The sequence below is a fragment of the Pleurodeles waltl genome, chromosome 4_1 (genome assembly GCF_031143425.1).
Source record: "Pleurodeles waltl isolate 20211129_DDA chromosome 4_1, aPleWal1.hap1.20221129, whole genome shotgun sequence".
NCBI lineage: Eukaryota > Metazoa > Chordata > Amphibia > Caudata > Salamandridae > Pleurodeles > Pleurodeles waltl.
The window spans coordinates 775,949,534-775,966,221 of record NC_090442.1 but is presented as its reverse complement, the minus strand read 5'-3'; the positions used below and the strand labels follow the sequence as shown (position 1 = coordinate 775,966,221).

The 16,688-nt window shown below is 45.9% G+C and overlaps 1 long non-coding RNA gene across 1 annotated transcript in view; it reads left to right on the top strand.

Moving 5' to 3' along the window:
• Window positions 1–16,688, top strand: part of LOC138288579 (uncharacterized) — a 399,712-nt gene that overhangs the window by 60,121 nt on the left and 322,903 nt on the right. The gene's annotated exons all lie outside the window — the stretch shown is intronic.

The window sequence follows — 16,688 nt, the reverse complement described above, 5'->3', positions numbered from 1 at the left end:
GTGGGAGGATATTTCAAGATTTTGCAGCAATGTACGGAAAGGAACATCCTACACTATTGCTGCGATGTATGCGGGAACTGTGGGTGAGGAGGAGGGAGGCAGAGTGCAGGTGTCTCAATGGGAGGTGGAAATTCGGTCGGTGGTTGATGTACTCTGGCATAGGTTGTGGAGAGCTTTGAAGGCGTGGATCAACATCTTAAACTGGCATCTCTTCTGAATGGGGAGCCAGTGGAGTTTCTTGAGGTGGGGGTGATGTGGGTCCACTTGGGGAGATCAAGGATGAGTCTGGCTGATGAGTTCTGTATTGTCTGCAGTCTCTTGTCAACTACAACAGTTTAGCTTAATTTATGCACTTTATGCACTTACCTTTGTACACACAATTGTGTATTTGTACATGCACTAACATTAAAATGCTTCACACACATTGCTTCCTTATTACGAGATGGCCACCAACCTACCTTTGCTTGTTGTCACTTTTTGTTTCATAGCCAGCTAAATAAAGACCTCCTTCACACAATTTATCCAGCCACCGGTCAAAGAGTACATCATCTCTACTATTTAGCCTGTAGCCGGCTAAACAGTAGAAATGATGTAGTATTTTGCCAGCAGCTGGATAAATAGCCGAGATTATGTACTATTTGGCCGGTGACAGTGTCAATAGCCACTTCCTAAATAAATATGATTAAACACTGCAGAGGAATATAAAGAATTGAGGCTTCTGGTGAGTTAGCATTTTACAAGCTATAATAATCATGTACATATTATTACATAAATAAATGTTCCAAGGACAGATCAGAAACCTTAAGCAGAAACTATGTTAGAGGCACCCTCTATGTGACAGAGAATTCAAGCTACAGATTCTTTACCCTGGCCTATGATATTCCCCAGTTGTCACATTGGATCCGGCACATCTTGAGCAGTAACTCTGCTCCTCTGTTGGTTGCGCTGATTAGCTCTGCATCGGTCACACCAGATGTGCCTTTAATGATGCCACCCCAGCGATCTGAAATCAATTATTTTCCATCCCCAACATCATTTCAGATCCAGCAGCGCTACCTTAGTCATTTGTTGACTGCTTTTTTGTAACTTTTTGTTGAACATTTTTTTAGCATTAGCTCCAAGTATGCATTAGGGACGTCCCCTCAAAACATGTAGGTTTTAAACCCTGTGGAGCCTGTCATGGGCAGATGTCTGTGACAGACCCTCACCTTTTTAACCTTTGGTGCCTAGAGCTGTGCCATAACTCCAAGGTCTGCCGAGACTGCTGTGCAATGAACCTCAAAGCAGTCCAGGAGCTTGCCTTGAAACTCCTTGGTGCTTGCAGCAGATCACACAGCCCATGGTCGCAGAAGCAAGGAAGGTCTGAGACTCCCTCCCGGAGTCGCTCCCATCAGTCGTCTTCGAGGTCTAAATGTTTATGAGGTAAGACCCACAAGAAGAAGAAGGGTAAGAAGTCAAAATGCTCTTTGACTTCACCGCGCTCATCCACGTTGTAGGAAGGGGTGTGGGAACGAGGCCACAAGTCTAGGCCCCACTCCAACATTTCAACCAACGAGTATGAATCTGGGTTTGCTCTGCGACTCCCTGAATTTCTCAGAGCCTCAGCAACACTCACCCAACTGAAGGAATTTTATGAGGCTATGCACCTCATAGTTGAGTGAGCCGTACCCTCTGCAGCGCTTTTGGGCCCCATGGGCTCTGAAGATGCCCTGACTGGATTTATGCTGGTAAGTTTGTCCTCAGAGCCAGTTGTGCCCTAGGGATCTGTTCCTAGACTGTCTCCAGTCACAAATCCATGACCTTCACAAGAATCCATTCCAGTGGTGTCTATTTTGGGTGACACCCTTTGGCAGCCCTGACGCCATTGTCATTCCTGACTCCAATATAGAGTAGGATGAGTTTCATGTGATGTCGCCTCTGGTACCAACTGGACCAAGGCCCTCTGGGTTGCAGACACTGCCTCCTGTTTTTGACAGGACTTGTAGAGAATACCATTGGGGCAGATCTGAGGATCCTTATGCTTATCCGTGAGGAGCCCTTGACACAGGATACCTTGTATGAGGAATTAGCTGATGCCAGAAGCCTGGAAACCTCACCAGACCCCAGCCTGGCCTCTCCTCCTAGTGTGGTTATGGAGGATGGGGCATCATTTGCCATTGTGGTGCAGAGGGCATCTGAGGTACTACACCTCATGCTGCCATTGGTGGCAGTCAAGACCAACGTCTTGACAGAGATGCTTCAACCTGGTGCAGGCCCCAAGAAGCATCTGCTCCCTTTTCTTGAACTCCCGGCAGAGTCTCAGCTCCACATCAACTTGTTGGATTTGACATTAAAGGCCTTCCTCCTTCCATCAAGGGAAGGCTAGTTCAGGTGTTCATGGACACCGCCATGTGTTACTGCAACAAGTAGGGCAGGGTAGGTTCCTTGACCCAGTGTCAGGAGGCTCTGAACTGCTTGACATGGCTGGGACGCCACAGTCCTTTACCTGGCAGGGTCTCTGAATGACAAGATGGAACAAATTCGGCAGTCGTTGCCTTGCAGATCATGAATAGCGTCTACATCCGGAGGTGATGCACTGCTAATGACAGTACTTTTGCACGTTGTAGTTTCGAACGTGGCTCTTGCTCAGAGACGTGTTTCATCTCGAGTGGGACTCAAGGCTTCTATATTTCTTCCTGCTGATACCGCTCCTGCCCCGAATTCTGAAGATGATCAGGATGGACCAGGCCCAATTCATCCTTGTGGCTCTGGATTGAGCGCAGAGTATGGTATCCTGAACTCCTTAGCATTAGCCTCAGTCCTCTGATCAGTCTGCCCCTTCAGGAGGATCTCTTGTCGCAGTAACAGGGCAGGCTTCTGAACCAGAACCTGCACATGCTCTGCCTCCATGAATTGAGATTGAGCAGCAACAGTTGAGACTCTTGGATCTCCCTCCTAAAGTCTGAGAGGCATTGTGGCAGCCAGTCATTCCTCCAAAAAGACTATATGCACCTGCCGTTGGTAAAAGTTCATGGCTTGATACACTGACAAACATGTTGACACTCTACCCAAATCCTTGTTTGAAGTGTTGCTGTTTGCTTTGTGTTTAGCCCTGCAAGTCCTTGCACTGAGCACAGGTATGTACATTTCCACCATCTATCATTTTTTGTGGTTGACGAATCAGCCTTCCTATTTCAAGTCACCTGTTGTGACACGTTTTCTGAAGGACCTCCAGCATATGTTTCCATCAAAACTTTTTCTAATACCTCAGTGGAACCCTAAATTGATTTTTCTTAATTTGTTCACGTTTTGAACCCATGTATAGATGCCCCCTAAGACTCGTGTCAATCAAGGCAGTCTTCTTGGTGGCCAGGAGGGTCAGTGAGCTGCAGGTGCTTTCTGTTAAGCCTCTGTACACAGGAGCAGGGGCTTTGGGCAGAGGCACACCGTGGACCCCCTACCCTACCCCAGTACTACAGGAGAAGCAGACTAGGCTCCCATCAGCAATGGCAAAGCTTGACTTGGCCACATATGCTTTCTCTGGTGCTGATCCACACCAGGCCCGTGGTAATTCTGGGTCTGGCAGGGTATTCCCACATCAGTCTGACTCATGAGCCCAAGTACTTCATTTGGAAACGTGTCTGGAGAAAATGTTGAATAAAAAATATTGAGTTACACAAATATTGAGTTTTTTTATATCGTGACACAGAAATAACACGATACAGAAATATAATTGACATTAATATTGATTTTTAGGTAAGTAATTTTGTTTGCAATAATATATATGTCCTTATTATCGCTTTCCATTATATAGTTGTACAAAATATTGTTTTTTTATTAACTTTATGTGTTTAAGTTATATTTTAATTATATATGTTGTGTATTGTTTGTTTAACTTTTAATATTTTTAAATATAGTTTGAAATTTTAAGTTAACTTATTTTTTAAAGGAATTGTTAATAGTAATTTATAGTGTAGTAGCAGGATGTGAGGTTTGCAGCGGTATAGGGTGGAAAATGAATTAAGAATTGATAAAAATAGGGGCTTCCAAAGGAAATGGAGCGATATTGACTCTGAGGATTTCATGGTAAAACGAATGGGGAAATGCAAGGATAAGTTTGAGCTCTGCCTTAGCGACGATCTGACCCAGTGCTGACCCTGGGTGCCTATGCGAACATTTGTGAGTCGGTTAAGAAACACATAGCAAAGTCTATTAGACATCACCCACGAGGCCTGCCAGATGGTTTGATAAGACTTGCTCACATGCTCGTGCCAGAGGTATACAGGCCTTAAAAACTCTCCAATGATTCTGGCAGAAATAAGGATGTTCTGTTTACTCTATAAAGAAGCTATTAGGATAAGGAAGGGTAAAAATCAAAGATGACGAGTGGGAGCATCTGGTTAATGCCTCTGTGACGAAGGAAAGTGGTCAGATAACCTAAACACTGGTGCAGAGGTTTTTATTCCAGAGTATCTGTGGGTTGAACATTATACCAAGCTACATGATTGTAAAGACTTGATACTCCACAGTTATCTTGGTAGCACTTCTTCCAGTAATCCACCTGATGTGGCAGATACAGAAGACCTGCACATCAATCTAGGGGATGTAATAACAGAAATCAAAAGATGTCCATAAGATAGAGCCTCAGGTTCAGATGGGGGTCACAGTTGACCTTTTTAATGCCAACTTGAAGTTGTGGGCCCCTGTTTTGGCAAATGTCTTTAGAAGCGCAATAAGGGCGGCCCTGCCGGCTGCTTGGTCTAGGGCAACCATTGTCCCAATCTTTAAAAAAGGTGACAGAAGTGATACACATTGTTATCTCCCATTATCATTGATTGATGCCACAGCTAAAATCATGGGTCAAGTCCTTTTAGACCATTCACAGGGTTGGGTAACTGCCAATAGTATCTTGACACCTGCCCAATACGGTTTCAGACAGGGCCTAGGAACATCTGACCAATACCTGAACCTTCACTTGTTGGTGGATATGTATGCGAGCATCAAGGAGAGGTGTCTCTACTTGGCGTTCTTGGACTTAAGTGCAGCCTTTGACAACATTATCAGGATCAAGCTCTGAGACATGCTATGAGGGGGGGGGGAACCTATCCGAACATTGTACATCTTCTTGCACAACTGTATGCTGACGTATTAGGCAGCATCAGATATTGGACTAATTGGGAGCGTACCCCCTATACCAAGACTAGGAAGGATGTTAGGCAACAGTGCGTCCTTGCACCCTTCCTATTTGGTTTCTCTATTAATGACTTGGAGGACTTTTGATTAAAGCTGCAGCGGGTCCTCCAAGGATTAGGACACCACACCTATCTGTTCCTATGTACGCATATGACTGCATACACATGGTTTGGACTTGCCAGGGCCTTCAAAAATTACTTTAGGTCTAATCTGAGCCTCACTAGTAATAAAACTAAATCTTATGCATTGATATGTGGCTGTCCGAGAAGTAGACGAGCTCCCTTTCACATAGGTGATGTCCCCCTTAAATGTGTTTCAACCTTTTCTTATTTAGGAGTGCCATTACAAGGTTACTTGGGGCCATCCCAAGACTGTTAGGGTCACACAATATGAGTAAGCAGTAGGATCTTTGTGCAAGTTCACCTCAAGATTCGGCTCCATGCCCCTGGCTGTGGCCATTATTATTTATAAAGCCAGGCCCATGTCAATTGTCACCTACAGCACAGGAGTCTGAGGGTATACTGATCCTTCATCCCTTCAGGTTAGCCAGAATAACTTCCTGAGAAGACATCCATCACTTCTTGGCAGTATACCTGCCGTTATTGCCCACGAAGAACTAGGGTTGCAGTTTTTGGGAAATATAGAAAGGATGGCTTGAATACTTCTTTGGCTTTCAGTTTGGTCTAGGTTGAAAGCAGTGTTAATACATTCTCTGATTTGCCACTGCTTAAATCTTGAGGGGGCACGCAAGAGTAAGTGGCTCACGTATTTTAAAACAAAACCTAGGTACTATTAGCAGATCAGAGCTTTTTACTAACCCCGGGTCTATTATTACGCACACTACAGCATCAATCAATTAATCAATCAAGGTTCTTGTATAGGGGGGCTAATTACTTGTTTGGGTCTCCAGGTGGTGGAAGGGGAGGTTCTGCAGCTTGGTTGAAACGCTGGTTGGCCGGTTCAGTCGAAGAGCCAGGTCTTAAGGTCCTTCCTGAATTGCAGCAAAGAGGAAAATTGCCTGAGATGAAGAGGAAGGGTTCCAGGTCTTCGCAGTGAGGTAGGAAAAGGATCTTCCTCTGGCTGTAGTCTTAAGGATCTGTGGGATGGCGGCCAGGTGAGCGGATCGAAGTTGTCTGGTGGACGTGTGGAAGGCAAAGTGGTGGTTGACGTATGCAGGTCTAATGTTGTTAAGGGCTTTGTAGGCATGTGTGAGGAGCTTGAAGGTGATTCTTTTGTTGATCGGGAGCCATCTCAAGTGCCTGCAGATGTTGCTGCGGTGGGGGATGTCCAGGATAAGTCTAGCGGTGGCAATCTGGATTCTTTGCATCTTCTTTTGGAGCTTCTGGGTAGTACCTGTACAGAGTGCCTTGCTGTAGTCAAGCTTGCTGCTGATGAGCGCCTGAGTGACTGTTCTTCTGGACTCAATAGGGATCCACTTGAAGATCTTTCAGAGCAGGTGGAGCATGTAGAAGCAGGAGGACAAGACGGCGTTGACTTGGTGGTTCATAGAGAGTGAGGAGTCGAGGATAATGCAGAGGTTACATGTGTGGTCGGCAGTGTGGGGGGCTCCGAGTGCTTCAGGCCACCAGGGGTCGTTCCACGTAGAGAGGGTGGTTCCCAAAATAAGGACTTCAGTCTTGTCAGAGTTGAGGTTAATGCAGCTGTCTTTAACCCAAGTGGTGACTGCCTTCATACTGTTGTGAAAGTTAGTCTACGCGAATGTAGGTGAGAAAGAGGATCAGCTGAGTGTCGTCAGTGTAGGAGACGATGTTGAGTCTGTGGTTCCTGATGATGTCTGCTAGTGGGCCATGTAGATTATGAAGAGGGTGGGGCTCAGAGTGGAGCCTTGGGGGACAGCGCAGTGGATCTCTGTAGGTTTGCATGTAAATGGTGGGAGCCTGACTCTCTGAGTTCGGTCAGTGAGGAAGGAGAAGATCCACTTCAGGGATTTGTCACGAATGCCAGCATTGTGGTGTCTTGCACAGAGGGTGGGGTGGGAGATGGTGTTGAAGGTGGCCAAGAGGTGCAGAAGAATGAGGGTTGTGGTTTAATCTTGGTCCAGGAGATTGAGGATGTCGTCTGTTGTGGCAAAGAGGACAGTTTCAGTGCTGTGAATGATTCTGAGCCGGATTGGGAGGGTTCCAGTATGTGGTTTGATCTCGATGAATTTGGTAAAGTGGGGCGTTGATGACTTTTTTGATGACTTTGGCCCGATAGGGGAGCAGAGAAATGGGTCTGTAGTTCTTGAGGTCCGCCGAGTCTGCAAAGGGTTTCCTCAGCAGAGGATTGATCTCTACATGTCTACAATCTTCAGGGACATGGTGGTCTCAATGGAAAAGTTGATGGTGCAGCAGAACTCAAGGGCGATGGGTTTGCTGGCTTGGTTGAAGATGTGGTGGGGATGGGGTCTGAGAGGGCTCCGGAGTGGATGGTCTTCATGATCCGTAGGATGTCATCAGTGGTGATGGTGGTCCAGTTAGTCAGGGTCGGTTGGGATCTGGAACCTTTGAGGCGGTGGTTATGGATAGGGCTGATGGGTCCTGTGTCGTGAAGCTGCCATAGATTTTGGCGATCTTGCAGTGGAAGAAGGTGGCGAGGTTGTCACAGAGGGTTTGGGAAGAGGGGATATCCATGTTGTTGGTGCTAGGTTTGGTGAAACCTTTGATCACGGTAAAGATCACAGAGCATTGGTTAAAGGGGAACCTATAAGCTTGATGGTTGAAGAAAAGTGGAAGACTCACCTAGATAAGGAAATGATGACAGCGTATTTTCCCCTATGTACAACTCCTAATGATGAGCCATATCTATTGAAGGTGACAAGGCACTACAGATTTTATCTGGTAAGGTTTAGGCTTGGCCTTGCACACTTTTTGGTGCCTATTCTTCCAACTGCTAAAGAACTGGCACCATGTCTATGTGATTCTGTTACACCACAATCAATTAAACATGATGTTCTCCTGCAGCCTATATTAAGAGGAGAGATCCCGTACATTAATCCTACTCCTGCAGGTTCTTAACATCAGGCAGTGTAAGGAAGCCTTGCTGTATTTGCAATTGCTCCAAACTGACTAAACTGCATCATTTTATCTCTTCAGTTGTAAGGGCCAGGAGTATTGTAGGGAAGTGATCACTGTAGGAAGTTGGCTCTGTATACACTATTTCAAAGTAAGAAATAGTGTGCACAGAGTGCAAAGGTTCTCCTTAGAAGTAAGATAGGGGCAAAAAGAGATAATTATAATGCTCTATTTTGTGGTAGTGTGGTCGAGCAGTAGGCTTATCAGAGGGTAGTGTTAAGCATTTGTTGTACACACACAGGCAATAAATGAGGAACACACACTCAAAGACAAATTCCAGGCCAATAGGTTTTTCTAGTAGTAGTAGTAGTAGTAGTAGTAGTAGTAGTACAAACTTTATTCGACTTTCAACAAGCCATAAAAGTATCAAATACATTTCAGTATACAATAAATAAATAAAATTAAATAAGTTAAGATAATAAAAAGATAAAAAACAGAGAGTATCTAGTATATCAATAAAATTTCCCAATCATCAATATTTAAGTGGACTAAATAAAGTTACATCACTACCCCAATAGATTTCCTTGTATTTAGTACAGAGCATAAAAAGTTAGCCAAAGTTCCACACATCTCTATAGAGGATAACACCTGGAGGCTGGCAAACGCGATACGACACTGGGGCAAGTTGCTTAACCTTAAAAGAGGCACTACTAAGCGCTTTCTCTGCTTAGCGTAAAATTTACAGACTAAAACCACGTGAATTGTAGTTTGAGGTGCCTTTGCGTCACAGGGGCATGCCTTTAGCGTGGTACTCCAGTCGTTCATAGTTGGAAAGGTTACTAAACGATTAAATGTGTCTAGCCTTAATCTAGTGAGAACGAAACGGTGGCGGAGGTTTACCACATTCGCCAAATAGGGCTGCATGCCCTCCGCCGACAGAATTATTTGGTTATGAATGACGGTAGGCTTTTTTTGATTCAACCTCCCATCGTAAATCTTCTAGATACTTTGATGCCAAAGCACTCAGGTCCTTCCTAGAAATTTTTCCCAGCGATACCGGGTTTGTGTAATAGTCTTTGTTACCCATGTTTCCAAAAAAGGTCATGATATATCTTCACCAGGGCACCCTCGCTGAGTATGTTGACTCCATACAGTCAGTCAAGATGGCCTTGTTTAATCCAGTATATTCCGAGGTCCAAACTTTATGCCATAACAATAATGGTTGAATCTTTATCAGATCTGCAATAAAGGGGACCCCCAGCTCAGAGTGGATAATGTATGATGATGTACCATTTGGTACCATCAGCAGATATCTTAAAAAGTAATTTTCCACCATCTGTACCGGGTTAGAGTTGGTGTATCCCCAAATTCCAGACCAATACAAAACAGCCGGAATGCACTTGGCTTTGTAAATTTTTATCACGTTCGGGGGGGGTAATCCCCCCAAGCCTTTTGGAAAAAAGCCTTAAGGCCGCCGTTGTTTTAATAAGCTGAGCTCTTTTCATTTTCCTGCAGTTGGCCCAAGAACCCTGTTTATCGAACATTATGCCCAGATAAGAAAAGGTTCCCGCAGTTTCAACCCTCCCATCCGCAGTAGTAGCATTATAAATCTTACTGCGTTTCCCGCCACAGTTCATAACAAACGTTTTGGAGCGATTAACGGCGAGTCCCAATTGTGACATAAATGTAATGCAGGTGGTTAAGAGTTTTTGAAGAGCTAGTGGGGTCCCGGCCATTAATACTGCATCGTCTGCATAGAGTAGTACTGGGACAGCACGCTTACCTATTTGGGGTAGGTCTTTGCAATTACTAGCCAATTCATTTTCTAAGTTATTTATGTACATTGAGAATAAAAACGGGGCAAGAATACAACCTTGGCGCACTCCTCTATGTAGACCAAAAGGGCGGGTGCATTCCCCTTTTAGCCCATACCTCACTCTTGCTCTGCACCCTGTATACATTTCTCGTATGAATTGAATTATAGCTGACTCTACCCCCATGCTGCTTAAAATATCCCATAGCTTGTCATGTAGTACACAGTTGAATGCAGATGATAGGTCGATGAAGGCCAGGTGCAAATTGCCTGCTCTAATCTTTGTATACTTTCCAATAATGATACTTAAGTTCAGGCTTTGCTCGACTGTCCCAATTCCTTTCCGGAATCCATACTGGACAGGAGATAAAACACTCTTTTCTTCCGCCCATATTTGCAGTCTATTCTGGATAATTCTCTCTGCTAATTTTGATGTTGTATCCAGCAAGGAGATAGGCCTATAACAGGCTGGGTTAAGGCGATCACCTTTTTTGTATATTGGAATAATATTGGAGTCTCGCCAAGATGGTAAGGGGCCGCATATACAGATGGCCCTCAGTGTCTGCGTCAGTACAGGCCCCCATAGCTGAATATTAGCCTTGTATAAATCAATTGGAACGCCATCGGGGCCTGGCGCTTTCCCTGGTTTACTTAGAGTTATGGCTTCCTCAACCTCCTCAAGGCTAAATTGAGGGGTTATGGTCGGGCGTGGACCTTCCTTGAGGCCTTGGTGGTGTGCGGTAACTAAAGACTTCATATCGCTAGCCAGCAAATAGATTTTAGAGAAGTGTGCAATCCAATCCTCTTCAGAAATCGCAATTTCCATCCTGGGGGAGTCTCTGTCCCCTAACGCGGGGGAATTTATTGTTTTCCAGAAGAGGATATTATCTTTTGTGCAGCTTGCTGTATGTAAGGTTTCCCACAAAGATTTTTTCAAGGTCAGTTTCCTTTCCTTCAGTGCTGTCTTGTATTCCTGTCTACACTTACATATAGCAATTGGAGATCTTTTTGGGGCTCTTAGGGCCTTTTTCAATTTCTTATGTGCTTGTGTACAGTTATGGTCAAACCATCCGATAGCCCTTTTTTTCCACATCTTACCGCCTCTAATAGTAAGAGCTTCTTTTGTGGCTGCATGATCAATGTAAAAGAACTTAAACATCGCCCTGGATCTAGGTTCTCACTTAGGCAGTCTGCAAAGGCATGGTTACAGTCACATATTAACTGTTTCAACAGAGACTTAGGGTCTATCTGAGACCATTTCAGGGTGTATCCATTACGCTGCACTAATTCAATGTCATTTGCCAGCGTAGCTCTGTCAAGCTACTATAAGAGGAGTTAGTGAGAGGTTCAGGCTCTGGGGATGGTGATCGCTGATTGCGATGTCATGCAATGTATAATTCGTGTGGTAGTGTGCAAAGTGGGTTGACATTAAGACGTAATCAATCACAGTGTTCGCACCCCTTCCATTGTAAGTTGGTTTACACTGTGTTTCGTCCGCGTGTAATTCATTTACAAAGGACAGGTTATGGGTTTGGGCCAGTAAATTCATTGCATCTCCTTGAGTGTTATGTGAAAAGTGAAGTCTTAAGCCAACATCTTCAGGATCCCAGCCACATACCTTGTTTGAGAGTTCTTTACATGGGTGGACATTAAAATCACCACCCCATAACGTGAAGATCTCGCGTTTATTTTTTGGACATTTTTTTTTTGGGTCGTTACCCCTATCCGTTAGGATGTTAGGAAAATCTCCTGGAGCTACATTATTGTAAAAATTAATAATGACTAGATGAGTCTTATGATCCAGGTTACTCTCTATCATTTGATAGTACGGGCTCGTAAAATGCATCTCTATGTTCTGCAAACGTAACTTATTAGAAATATATGTGCTCAGTCCCCCTTTTGGTCTGCCATACCTGGACTGAATGGCTGGTGTGTGAAATGTTTTATAGCCGTTAATGTAGGTTTTTATATAGAAAAATATATTTTCTTAGTTTATTTTAAGAACCACAGGTTCAAGATTTACAAACAATACTTTAAATGAAAGGTATTACACTCAGGTATTCTATGAACTTTGAATTATCACAATAGCATGTACAGTTTTGACAAAAATGGCAATAAGCTCTTTTAAAAGTGGACACTGCAAATATCAACAGTTCCTAGGGGGAGGTAAGTAAATGTTAAGTTCACAGGTAAGTAAAACACTTACAGGGTTCAAAGTTGGGTCCAAGGTAGCCCACCGTTGGGGGTTCAAGGCAACCCCAAAGTTACCACACCAGCAGCTCAGGGCCGGTCAAGTGCAGAGGTCAAGGTGGTGCCCAAAACACATAGGCTTCAATGCAAATAGGGGTGCCCCGGTTCCAGTCTACCAGCAGGTAAGTACCCGCGACTTCGGAAGGCAGACCAGGTTTCTTTTAGGGCACTGGGGGGGACACAAGCAGGCACAGAAAGTACACCCTCAGCGGCACAGGGGCGGCGAGGGCAGTAGCCAATGGCTACTGTCCTTGAGGGTGGCTACACCCTCTTTGTGCCTCCTCCCTGTGGGGAGGTGGGGGGGCACATCCCTAATCCTATTGGGGGAATCCTCCAAAATCAAGATGGAGGATTTCTAAAGGCAGGGGTCACCTCAGGACACCTTAGGGCTGTCCTGCCTGGTGGGTGACTCCTCCTTGTTTTTCTCATTATCTCCCCTGGACTTGCCGCCGAAAGTGGGGGCTCTGTCCAGGGGGTGGGCATCTCCACTAACTGGAGTGCCCTGGGGCATTGTAACATGAAGCCTAAGCCTTTAAGGCTCACTGCTAGGTGTTACAGTTCCTGCAGGGGGGAGGTGTGAAGCACCTCCACCCAGAGCAGGCTTTGTTTCTGGTCTCAGAGAGCACAAAGGCTCTCACCACATGGGGTCAGAAACTTGTCTCTCAGCAGCAGGCTGGCACAGACCAGTCAGTCCCGCACTGAACAATTGAGTAAAATACAGGGGGCATCTCTAAGACGCCCTCTGTGTGCATTTTTTAATAAATCCAACACTGGCATCAGTGTGGGTTTATTATTCTGAGAAGTTTGATACCAAACTTCCCAGTATTCAGTGTAGCCATTATGGAGCTGTGGAGTTCGTTTTTGACAAACTCCCAGACCATATACTTAATATGGCCACAACTGTACTTACAATGTCTAAGAATAGACTTAGACACTGTAGGGGCATATTGCTCATGCAGCTATGCCCTCACCTGTGGTATAGTGCACCCTGCCTTAGGGCTGTAAGGCCTACTAGAGGGGTGATTTACCTATGCCACAGGCAGTATTTTGTGTGCATGGCATCCTGAGGGGGATGCCATGTCGACTTTGCCTTTTTCTCCCCACCAACACACACAATCTGCAATGGCAGTGTGCATGTGTTAGGTGAGGGGTCCCTTAGGGTGGCACAACATATGCTGCAGCCCTTAGGGACCTTCCCTGGTCACAGGGCCCTTGGTACCACTGGCACCTTTTACAAGGGACTTATCTGTGTGCCAGGGGTGTGTCAATTGTGGAAACAATGGTACATTTTAGGTGAAAGAACTCTGGTGCTGGGGCCTGGTTAGCAGGGTCCCAGCACACTTCTCAGTCAAGTCAGCATCAGTATCAGGCAAAAAGTGGGGGGTAACTGCAACAGGGAGCCATTTCCTTACAATCACCTTTTAAATTGATTTTTTTTTTTTTTTATGGATCTCTGAGGAGTAGAGCCTTAAAAGCTTCTTACAAGCAACCAAGACAAGGGCCGCTCTTTTCTTCTCATTAAAACAAATAGTGACTTTTATAACTGTGGGGTCATTACGAGTCTGGCGGTCGCTTCACCGCCAGACTCACAGTGGTAGTTGGATCGCCGCCAATGCAGTGGTCCGAGCGCCACATTATGACCATGGAGGTTGTGCCGCGGTCGGAACAGCGGCACTGCCAGGCGGCGGTTGTAGCGGTCCTAATCCGCCAGGGCATCCAGCGATTTCATGGCAGTAACACTGCCATAAAAAGGCTGGTGGGGAACGGGTGCACTTTGCATGGTCAGTGCAGGGATCCCCATGGCCAGCATCCTCGCAATGTTCACTGTCTGCTTTGTGACCATTGCGAGAGTGCTTGTGAACCCTGCATCCTAGAGCATTGCCGCTGGCTTGATTATGAGCAGGAGACCATTCTGTATGGCACACAGTGCGCCAGAGGTGAATGTGGCTCTGCTCTGTGACAGCATGTGCTTCAGGCTCACTTTCTGAGCCGAGGCATGTTGCCGCAATGCCACTGCCACAGATACTACTGCCAGCCCTGTAGTAGTGTTGTAATATGGTGGTGGGGAAATCGCCGGCTTGGCAGCATCCAACTGACCGTTGTATTGGAGGTTCAACATTCAGACCACTAATATATTAATAAGGCCCTGTGCTTGGAATGATTCTAAATGTATTATGTTTATCACTGTAATATAATGAATACACACTGCACATTTTCCCTTGGTGCAAATAATCATTTCACCACCACTGTCAATATCTTAATACCATAGGTGTATTAACCCTTTTTGCCACCAAGGGTGCCATGGATGTAACCATTACAACCTGGTAGAGGCCCTCAGGGGAAGCGCTAGCGCTCCCCCAAGGGCCTTCCCCCCACTCCCCAGGGCAGGGCTGTAAGGGGAATCGCTTCCCCTTCCACCCCGACCCCCCACTCCCCACCCCCAGTGACATCTGATGATGTCAGCGCGATCACGCGCTGACCTCATCAGAGGTCACCTCCAATCGCGCTGTAAGCATGATTCCAGTGCGATCCGAGGAGAAACAGATTTGTTTCTCCTCGGTACAGGGGCAGGTGAGGTCAGAGAGGCATGAAAAGGAAAGGAAAGGCTTTTCCTTTCCTTTTCATGTCTCTGTGAGAATTCCTGCGGCACGATCGCATAGCAATCGTGCTGCAGGAATGAAACTAGACCCCAGGAAGTTTCTTTTATTAGGAAATGGACATGAAGGGAGCGGCCCCTATGGCAAGGGTCTCTCCCCAAGGGGGAGCATTTTTTCTAGGGCCATTTCAGCAGATTAATTAGGCTGATCGGCCCCCAGGGGGAGCAGAAGCCATTAGACACCGGGAATTTTTTTATTTTTTTGTTCATGTTTATAAGGAGAGTGACCCCTTAGGCAAGGGGTGCTCCACAGGGGGTAATTTTTTAATAGGCCTTTTCTGCCCACACCCCCACCCCCCCGGGGCAGCTCGCCCCAAAAAAATTAGTCCGATCTGCCCTTCAGGGGGAGTGACCCCTTAGGCAAGGGTCGTTCCCCTGGGGGCAATTTTATTTTAGGCCATTTTCGCCCCCCATGGGGCAGATCACCTATTCTTCTTAAGCCAATCTGCCTCCAAGGGGGCAGAAACCACTAGGCACCAGGGATTTTTTTTCACCAATTTCACCCAAGGGGAGCGACCCCTTAGGCATGGGTCACTCTCCTGGGGGCAAATTTATTTTAGGCAATTTCTGCCTCCATTTGGTGGCAGATCAGCCTATTTTTGAAAGACCCATCTGCCCCCAAAGGGGTGGGGCGGCAGAAAGCCCACCAGAGAACAGGGAAGATTTGTTTTTCAAAAAACAAGGGTCGGGGTATGGCCATACCCAAAACCCAAATAAATGGGGACAAAGTTTTTCTGCCCACTGGTGGGAATACTGGGTAATTACCCCCAATCCACTTCCCAGGGGAGGGCAGAAAGCCTACTAGATGCCAGGGAATTAAAAAAAATATAGTGGGATGGCGGCTACCAACTAGTATAGGCATGGTTATGCCCCCCAACAGAAGTGGGTAACAGTCTGTCAGCTCTCCCGCCCGCACATTAAAACATCTTGTCCCATGGCAAGCAAGAGGACATTTGATTATTTTGGGTTTGGGTTTTACATTTGGACCATGAGAGCTTGTCTAACTCTCAAAATCGTCCCACTTGGAATGGTGAGCGCTGCAGTTTTTGGACTTTGGGACGCTGCCTTGTAGAAAAATCTACGAGACCTAGACACATCTGAAAACTAAACATGTGGGTATGTCCAAGGTGGTGTCATTCACATGCCCCCCAGACCATTTTCTTATCCACAATGCCCTGCAAACCTCCAACTTTGCTTGAAATCACACATTTTTCCCACATTTTTGTGATGGAACCTCCCAGACTCTGCAGCAGCCAACAAAATTCCTACCACCCAGCATTGTCACATCTAAACCGATAACATTTCTGCCCCACTTGTCAGCCTAAAAACGTTATTTTTCAAACTGCCCTTTATGACCCACTTTGGTTCGTTCTCATTTTCCACATGTTTTTGGCTCTTACCTGTCACAGGCACTTGGCCCATCTACAAAAGTGAGGTGTCATGTTTACAGGGAGACTGAGGGGAATGTTGGGTGGTAGGAAGTTTGTGCCAATGTGGTGATCCCACACAGAAATGTGGGAAAATGTGATTTTATTTTTAGCAAAATTTGAGGTTTGCTGAGGATTCTGGGTAAGAAAACACCGGGGGGTTCACACAAGTCACACCTCCCTGGACTCCCTCGGGTGTCTAGTTTCCAGAAATGTTTGGGTTTGGTAGGTTTCCATAGATGGCTGCTGAGCCCAGGACCAAAAACGCCGGTGCCCCCGCAAAAACAGGTTCTGTTGTATTTGATAATTTTGATGTGCCCACAGAGTGTTTTGCAGCAATTTCTGTCACGGGCACT